This window comes from Neophocaena asiaeorientalis, unplaced genomic scaffold, assembly GCF_003031525.2.
Source record: "Neophocaena asiaeorientalis asiaeorientalis breed wild unplaced genomic scaffold, Neophocaena_asiaeorientalis_V1.1 scaffold26, whole genome shotgun sequence".
NCBI classification, from domain to species: Eukaryota; Metazoa; Chordata; class Mammalia; order Artiodactyla; family Phocoenidae; genus Neophocaena; species Neophocaena asiaeorientalis.
The window spans coordinates 9,923,305-9,933,446 of NW_020173108.1; the positions used below are offsets into that span (position 1 = coordinate 9,923,305).

At 34.5% G+C, this 10,142-nt stretch overlaps 1 protein-coding gene across 1 annotated transcript in view; it reads left to right on the plus strand.

The window, feature by feature from the left end:
* The window catches only part of FBXL17 (F-box and leucine rich repeat protein 17), a 481,311-nt gene that overhangs the window by 170,887 nt on the left and 300,282 nt on the right, over positions 1-10,142 (plus strand).

Sequence of the window (10,142 nt, forward strand, 5' to 3'; positions counted from 1 at the left end):
AAAAAAAAAAAAAAATGATTAGTTAGGCAGTAGTTTACCTTAGACCATTATGAGATGGACGTTAGCCAAAACAGACTGTCAAACCCAGGAGAAAAGTAGGGGGAAGGGATTATTTTTAGTGTTCTGAGAAAGCTTTAATATTCCCATGAGACTTTTGTTAGTCATTGGCACTCAGTACCAGCTGGGTAAATTTTAGGGTTTTTTTTTTTTTTTTTTTTTTTTTTTTTGCGGTACGCGGGCCTCTCACTGCTGTGGCCTCTACCGTTGTGGAGCACAGGCTCTGGATGCGCAGGCTCAGCGGCCATGGCTCACGGGCCCAGCTGCTCCGTGGCATGTGGGATCCTCCTGGACTGGGGCACATACCCCTGTCCCCTGCATCGGCAGGCGGACTCTCAACCACTGCGCCACCAGGGAAGCCCTCTAGTGACATTTTTATAAAATACCCTGCATTGCTCTTTAAATTATGTGATCGCTTTTGACTTAGCTCTTTCTTAGTAAAATTTTTCTTGAAAAATTTACTAATCCAGAATTGGCCCATGGTCATCATTTATAAAAGGTGTTTATTGTTTTTGAGTAACAGTCACTATGTGAGGTGGATCAAAATCTAAAGAAAATTGATGAAAATTTTAAAAATTAAATTATTCTCTATAATCAACATTCGCCTACATAGCCAATTATGTGGCAACTTAAAAATAATCTTTTAAGTGTTTTTCATAATAACTAATAAAATAAAGTACATGAAAAACATCATCCTGTGGTTTAGGCGTTTAGCATTAGCTTAATATTGAGGTAAACTTCTTGGTAATGCTTCAGGTTGAAAGGTGAAAACTATTTGTGCCACAATATGGTTATGAAAACGATTGCCTTTCATTGCACAACAGTATTCTATGTCCATGCATAGAAGACTCAGTACTTGGAGCCTACAGAGGTAAATTAGATGCAGTCCATATATGATTATAAGGGCTATCTGCTTGGTAAACATTTTGCTTAGGTTTGTATTAGTTACACAAAGATATTCAGAGATTTCTCATCATTTAGCTCTTCAAATGCTTATTTAGCCACAACTGGGTATTTACAAATAAAAAAGTGGGCAGCCCTCACCTTCTCGTTCTTAGGTTCCATCTACTCAGATCTCTTGCTATTTCAGTCATTTTTTTCTAATTATAATGGTTATTTGGTATTTGATCCTAAATACCTGTACTGTAGAGATTTATTTGCAAGGAATGAAAGTGTATTTTTATGTTTTTAATGGAAAAGTTTGGATTAATTGAGAAATCATGCATTTTAATGAGGCTGAGCGGTAGAGTTTTAAAGATCAGACTCTTTTAGGTTTTAATTACACTGCTTGCACTTATCCTGTGTACTGTAATAGGAGTTTCAAACATTAAAACCTACTTTGTAGTATCATCTAAATTACTCAGCTCATTGTTCTTGCCATACTCTATCACTAAGCTAAGTAATATTTGTAATTATATTGGTATAAATCTAGGACTTCCCATCAGACTTAATTATAATTTCAGCACTTAGCCGAGATGGGTTAGTAACCTTTCATATAGAGGACACTGGAATGCACTAATGCATTTAGCCTATCAATTAGCGTCTGTTTTACGTTTGTTCATTATTATTATCCTCTAGTAAATCAGGAGGCATTTATTAACCCCCTACTAAATACTTGGTGCTGTGTCTCAGACTGTGGAGCACTGAGTCCCTGCTGCTCTCAGAAGGTTTTCTCTTTAGGTGACATAAGACTTAATGAGTGAGATAATAGTGAGCCTTGTAAGGATAGAGGGGAGGAAGGTAACCTGTATTACCCAGGTAATTGATAGGCACTTTACATGTGTTCTCAATTAATCCTTTCAACATCTTTTGTCAGCGGAAGGTCATACTATTCCTATTAAATTTAGCCCATTTGTTTGACTTTTCTTTGGCTTTTCCAGTTGTATGTATTTTACATCTTTGCTGCAGTAAAAACTGGATGGGGACAAACAAGAAAAAGCAAATGGCTGATGAGTCAATTTCCATTTCGTAGCTAGGTTCACATACAATTGACATTTATATGTAACATTCTTAGTTTTTTTTTAGACTAATCTCATCATTTTCTTTCATAATAAAGTTACAATAGAACCTTTAGATACTATTTTAAACTTAATACCTGTGAAAAGGATCTATGTTTAATGCTGCTAGCTTTAATAAAGGATTCCTCACGTGAAGATACACTTTGATACTCTTCCCAGATCTTTAGATATAAGATTTATGCTGGACTTTAAAAGATTTTATCAATAAACTTTTTTTGAAGCTCAAAATTTTAAAATATTTAGCAATTGAAGATCTTTACTGTTAAGCTCATGAAACCTTTTAGCATTCTGTGGTTCTTGAATTGATCTGTGTGACTAAGACATGCTGTTCTTTATCTTTGTTTTCTAAAAGGACTTTTTGTGTTTAGAGAGTTAAACGGCGTGATATTTTCTTGTATTCAGAAGGATGGTCTTAGTAGTCGTTTGACATTTACCATTGCTTTTGAATACAAATCAAATCCAAGTGGTTTATGAAAAGACGACGCTGACTATTTCTATCAATGATTTAAATTAAACATCTGGTTATTATGTCTCCTCTACTCTCTCTGACTGTAAGTTTATTGGAATGTTTACTTGTATTTGATATAAATCCTTTGTTATTTCACATTCAATTTGGTCTTCATTGTTTTTGTATGTTTGGTATAGAGTCCAGAAGCAGCATGCTTTGAATGTAAAAAAAAGATATATAAAAACGTGAATGGTTCTGAGCATCTTTATAGTAATATGCCTATAATGGTTTTTTTTTTGTCAAGAAGAATTAAGTGAAATCTAATTTATTTTAATAGATCTTTATGGAAGCTATTTTTAATATTTAAATTGGCTACCAAAGAGAGAATTAATCTACCTAATTTCAATTTTTAACATTAGTCCTGAAAATAAAATTTGATCATATAATGTATATACCCATTATCTAATATATGATGCTTTCATTGACAGTTGACCATGCTTGCTCATGAATTAGGAAAACAGTACAAGATAACAATACAAGAGAAGTGAAAGACTCTCTAGCATCCGTCAGCTAAAGTCACAAAACAGCAAAAGTCAGGCTGGTTGTTAAAGCCAGTTATGCTGCCAACTAGTTGAACTTGCCTAGCTAGAGATTTATTCTTTGAATTTGCAGTTTAAAACAAAATTGAATGTAAGTTTGTTGAACGTGGATAACTAAGGATACCTTCTTTAAGGAGTTAATTTGCTGTATGAATCTTATATTTATGTAAAGGCAGCTGTTGCATCAGTGGACACTCTAAAATTTGAGGACTTTTAAATCGGAGACTGTTGCAACCAGTTTCTTTCAAGTATAAAATAACGTTTACAATATGTTACTCTTTCACTTTATATGTACTTGTGTTTAGAATAGTAACTATAAATATCTTCTCTTTAAGTAAAACTTTTGAATACCATCATTTTGAAATTGCAAACTGGTGGGCTCAGCTGAGTCCGGTCCACAAAGCTGTTTTGTTTGGCCTATACAATATTTTAAAAATTGAATTAGTTACCAACTTAAAAAAATTGGGGTAGTTCACATAAAAATTCTGCATTTTGGCCTTCTCTTGGGAAAGTTGCAAATCTGGCAACATTGGACCCACAGTTTCTCACGTCAACAGTTTTTCCAGGATGAGTAACGGGCTTTTCTCGTTGGCCATTCTCCAATTTCTCTACTATTCCCACCCAGCATGACCTATTTTTTAATATTATCTACTTGTTCCTTACCCAGTCTACGAATTGAATTCTCCCTTATTGAAATCCAGAATGTAGAGATTTTTAGGTAAAGATTTCTTATTTTAAATCAAGTAGTTCTTTTTAAATTGAGTCTGATAACATATGTTAACAGATAATATAGAGTTGATTAGTTTACCTAAATTAGTTCTTCATTATTTCAGGCCTCAGAACTTTGGCCAACATGTTGAAGTTACAGAGGGAGACAGAATTCAGTTTAAAATAAATTAAAACCTTCGTTTTCATTGACTGCCTTCCAAAATGGAGAACTCACTCCCACTTAGTGTTCAAACGAGTGTTCTAAAACAGTTTCCTGAATAATAGAGTTGAACTAGTTTACTAAATTAACTCCAACTTCAAGCCTGTGATTTAAAATGAATTTATTTGCAATGTTTAGTATTTGACTCACAATTCCTTTGTTTATAATGTTAAGAAAAATCTTAAGACTATTCTTTCTCTTTTCTTTTTCTGTGCAGAGCCCCTTTTAGTCTTTTAGGTATACTGAGATTGAAGTTGTAGAGTGACAGGTTACTCCACCACCCCTTTCAGGGAGACTGACAGCATCCTGGCTCATGTAACACTCAATGAGGCTTTCTATAAAGATTTTTCTAACTCCCTTGATCTTCTCTGGATGTTTATTCTGTTTCTTCTTTAAAATTTCCGTTGATTCAATAAAAAACGGTGACATTTAGAAATAAAGTTCAAAGGGGATTTGAGCAGGTGTTGGTGATATAAAATATTTGCTGAGTGCCCATTGTGTTTTATTTCCAAGAATTGTTTTGTGAACATATGCTATATATTGTATTTATAAGTGTTCGAGGACTGGGTGGATAATCTACCATCTTCCTGTGAATGTCACGTCACAGTGGACTTAGAATTTTATTTCATTTCAATCCCCTAATATTACTTAATTCTCCTAGAGACTTAGGTTCAAAGATTGCCCAAGGGGGACAAACCTATCCATTAAATCCAGCAGGCATGGTTGAATTTGAGTTGGAGAATATTTTGTTTTCTATTAAAGTTAAGTGATCTGGAGGAGAGGAATACTTTTCACCTTGGAGTATTGAGTGTGAAGTTTGAACAATTTGCTCCTATAAAAGCATGAAAACTTGGAAATAAAGAGGTGGTAAAAAATAATGCTGACCATAGAAGCAGCTCCATGGTGGTATTTAGAGCAGCGCTCTCCTGCCAGTGTAGAATGCTGAGCAGTCTATCTGCATACTTTTGGTGCCTAATAATGTGGTAGGGCTGGTTAGGTGGAGTTTTAGTAAATCTGAATTTTAGTTATTTCCGTAATTTACTACATAGTTTTGAGTATGTTCTATATCTATTCATATTTTTTAAAAAAGGATGAATATATTTTACTGAGTTCTAGGAGAGTTGCAGGGACAGAATGGAGCCTTTCTGAGCTAGTGATGCTTGTTTGAGGTTGGCTTATTATTGATACTCTCTTTTATAGTCACAGTTATTTGTAAGACCATCCCTAGAAGAATAGTATGATATTGGGGTAACTACTATTCAGACCCCCTAACCATCTTCAAAAATGATGCCTTAGGTGTCCTTCTATCCATTAGACCCTCTCTTTAAAACCATGATTGCTTTTTGTAGTGCCCCTGAGGTTGGAGGGTATAATATTTTCTCTCTTTTTTTTTTTTAACCAAGGATAATAACAACAGCTAATAATAGCTACCATTTATTACCATCTGTGCCATACAGTGTGCTAAGTGTTTACACCCTGTGTTTCATTTAATCTTTACAACAGCCCTGAGGAGGAAATTAACCTCGTTTTTAAATGGAGGGATTAAGGTCCAGAAAGGTTAGACTGCTCTCAACTAGTAAGTGGTGGAGCCAAGACTGGAACCCATTTTTCTGTGTCTTCAAAGTCCAAGCTCTAACCACGAGGGGCTCACTGTCTCCCAGTACCTTATTCTGACTCAGACCTAATGACCTCATGTCCTGATTTGCTCAGGACAGTATCAGCCCATTCCTGTTGTTTTGGAATTCTGTCAGGGTTAGCACTTGCGCTGCCATTGCTCCTTTCTGTGTTCCAGATGTCCTGCTTTGGATGATAAACTACGTGGTCATCCTACCTCAGACTATGCTTGATCATTCTGAACATCATTAGAGTGTTGCCTTCTCTTTTCCGTATGGGGTATCTGAGCGGTAAAAGTTTCAGATAAGACCTGTAGATTTAAAAAACATGTAATTTTGTAATAAAAAGCAATTTTTCCCCCAACTCCATTTATAAACACTCTTCCTTTCTTACTAAGTTTCTTAAAGGAAAGTAGAAAGTATTGCTCGTTTTTGTGTCTTATACCACATCTAGCTCATACTTGATATCAAAAAGAATTTCAGAATGCATTTTGAGTAGATAGTTAAGCATGTGATGATACACACTTACTTTTACAAATAGTTTATTATCTATAAATGCTCTCTGTCAGTTGTAACAAATTAATCGTTGCAGAGTGAAGGAGAATACTGGGTGGTATATACTTTGAGTAAGTTGTTACTGAGTTAAAAAGGAGGAAGTTAACTTCATTGAAGGTTTCAGTACCTTTGGTAAAAAATAACTGCCATAACTAATCTGTACAGTTTCCCTAGCATATGTGATTTTTCAAACAGCTAATGATATTTTTCTACAGAAGGAGAAGTTTTTCTGATAAAGCGATTTGTGCATTTATCCTCAGATGAAATTCAAATTAAAGGTACTTTTTCATTGTTTGCTATGTAGTGCTGTTGGGTACCGGTTCTGATATTGGTTCTTTCAATAATTCTAATTGCCGAATATCATTTTAAAGGAAATATTAATTGATATATAACATTAGAGCATTTAACCTAGTACAGTCACTTGAAAGGAAATCTATATGAGGTCGTCTTTATCTCATCTATGTCAGCCTGCTTTGATTTTTAACTCCAGTTCTGGAGATGGGATGGAAACTGGATTTGATGTGGAAGAGTTTGTCTTATTGATTGTCCACGTTCACCTTTTTGTCGTATAGAAAAACGCGAATTTTTATGATAGTTCCAACGTATAATGGTAATTTTCAATTTCTGCTTTGTCTTTGGTTCCTAGTGAGCAATAATGCATAAGTAAACATTTCTGCAAATAATAAACAGAGCTTTTATAGAATCATATTATTGGTATTCCTGGATGTGCTATTCTAAATGCTGCCATTGATTTTGTGTTTTTAAGACAATATAAAGATGAGTAAATGTATATATTAAGCACTTAGTTTGTGGGATTAAAAAATTATGTCTTATGTGTTATAAATCAGAATTCATGATCAAATTATGGGAAAGAATGGGACACAATGTATCAATATATGATGATGAATGCAGTGCTGTATACGCATACATTTGGAGGCTTCCTAACCTCAAAACCCATTTTAAAATTACCAACAATGAACAAAATCTTCACTTATTGATGAAAATGATAATAGTTTATTGACTGTTGGGACAAATTTATGACTTCCTGCCCTCCCCCCTCTTCCCCCCAGCTGTTGTCTTATTCTTAATCCCCAACCAGAAATGGTAATTAAAATAACTCACTGTTGTCAAAATTTTTAAATGTATGATAAATGAAGCCCAGTAAATAGTGAAAATATGAGAAAGGTGATTAAATCTGACAATTTCCTTGTAAAAGGCTTGAGATGATAAATATCTCCTGTGATTAGTTATTAATTTAGTGCAAGAGATTTTGCTTCAGCCTAAAATATTTTATGAACAGTGGCATAAAGAAATATCTTAGAAGATAGGTACACACATGTTCAACCAGAGGAGAAATAGCTGGAACTTGGTTGGTATTAATTAAAAATGGCAGACATGACATGTATGTGCCTGGGCTACTTTCCGTATGACGGTCCTTTCAGAAATTAAAAAAGAATACATGAAGACATGAAGAATGACAGAGTACTTTCAGCTTGAACCTTTTTGTTTCATGAAGATGGAAAGGTTTTATGTATATCATTCCTCAACTGATAAAATATTTAGTTTCAGGTAGTATAAAATAACTCCTTGCTTATTGAAGTTGACAAAAGGAAACTTGTTTCATTAACAGTTATAGTTGCACTGCTAATAATTTCCCTTAAAATGAATGTGAATTCCTTTATATTTAAAGAAAAGATAAAATAATAATGGTGGTTGTAATGAAGTGCTGTATCACGTTACTGTTGGCTGAATCCATAGCCCATCAGTCTACTGGTGGCGTATATCATTGTGTGGCTGTGTAATGTTTTGTTTATGAATCTCTCTCTTGGCAAGGGCGAATCTGCGTCTTCATCTTTGGCCCTCTGCCCCAGCCTCAGCCCCTGGAACCTCACATAGAGCCCAGCTCAGAGAAGCAATTTAATACCTACGTGTTGAGGGAATTATAAATGTTGCTTTTGTAGGATGGATAAGTCTGTTTTTAAATTTGGCTTGAACTCTGGCTGAAATCCAGGCAACTGGTTCACATGTCCTCCTTCTTCCAGATTTACTTACCTCTGAATAAAGTTGATACTTAATAAAGTGAGGACAATGTCATTGTCTTGATTTAGATAGAGCTTGCTCTATGTATTGCATGCTTTTTATCTGAAAGCCATAGCTTCGTTTTTTGAACAATACCTAGGCTTTAATGTTGAATCGTTGGTTTCTGCTTTTTTAATAGAGTCTTTGGAATACTTTTAAATGAAGATCCAGAAACTTCATTTGCTTTTCATATGTAATGACACCTTGTATTAATTGAAAAGAGGCAGAGGAGACAGTTACAGCTTTTTTTCTGTTTCTTGGTGAGAAAAGTGTGGCTATATGAAAAAACTGTTGCATATTTTTTCTTCATTCTTCCTTGTAGCACTTTTAAGTGCTGCTCTTTAAATGTATGTTTAATATTTGGTTAATTGTAACTGTGAACCTAAACATACTGATTTAAGTCCAGGTTCACATTAGAACAATTATCTGGTTAATTGCTCTTGTGCAAAAATAGGCTAAAAATCATCAGAACATCAACTTGTGAAAGCAGTGGCAGGAGTTTCAAAACCACCAAGCATACCTACTGCAAATCACATCAGCAAAGCAATTAATTTAGGCTAATTGCTTTTCTGTTTGTTCAAGATGCACTTTGGAACTGTCTTTTGAAATCGTGGCAATTAAGATTAGTAAGCAATATAAGTAAAGAATGTTAGAATGGTCACTATTTTTCAAAAATGGTAATTATTCCATATGAACCTATATAGTAGATGTATCACCCATGTGGGACTTGGAAATAATTAAAGCAAAATAGGAGTATTTTAGCACACAAGTTTCCCTTTAAAAATAAATCGAGTAGATTACCTTTTCAGCAACTGTAGCACAGGGTTATCTTTAATCTCTAATTATCAAGAAGAATTATCTCGTTTCAATAATGCACACACTAAGGAGGTTTGTTCACACAGGGGGAGAAATAACCACCGAAGATGGCACTGGCTAGTGGCATTTTCTCTAACAGATGTGTTTCGGGGTTCTTGTATGGCTTGTCCTAATATAATCAGGATTTTTAAATGTCTTAAAAAACAGATTAGGCATACCTCATGTTATTGAAGTTTTCCTTTATTGAGCATTATAATTTGGGCAGCACCAATTTGTCTAAAATTGAAAACGACTTGAGTTTCCAACTGTTTCTGTATGAAGCCATGTTGTAACAGAACCTCAGCTAAAAAAAAATGGCAACTTTAGGAATCAGTTCTTCATTGGAAATGTAGGAATGTCATTAGTGGGGGAATTAGTCATTCCCCAAACTGCTTCTCTGTTCACCATATTGTCAAACAGCAAGTAGCTATTTCTTTCATCTCTCTCCTTCCCTAAGGAGCCATTCTTATCACGCAGCGTGTTTAGTGGCCTGTCCTGCCCCATGAAATTATCCAAAGCAAATAGATTGGATTGTATTAAGGACTGTGGCTCTCGGAGTGAATCTTTGAGAGACACACCTGTTAAAGGAAGTCTTGATAGCAGTTACTTTGTGACTTTCCGGGTCTGTGACAAGAAATTTAGGAAGATATTCATTAAAATTAGATTTGATGCAATCAATTAAATTTCAAGTTTTGTTTTGGCATTCTACTTTTTGTTTGTTAGTAGATATAAAAATTATTTTCTTTATTTTTCTTTATTTCTGCTTAAATCGGTATGAATAGATCTCTAAGCCTAGCTAGTTAACTGTATCACAAAACTAGATTTTTCTCTAGTGATCACTTTCATGGAGAAGAACAAAAGTATATTTAGTTTTTACAAGGATATATTTTTCTTTACTTCTTTTACAAAACTTCATAGTTTCTAGAAGTGCAGCATACTTGATCCAGATTTCCCGGTGATGCTGTTTGTTGTGGAATGTTTGATTAGAAA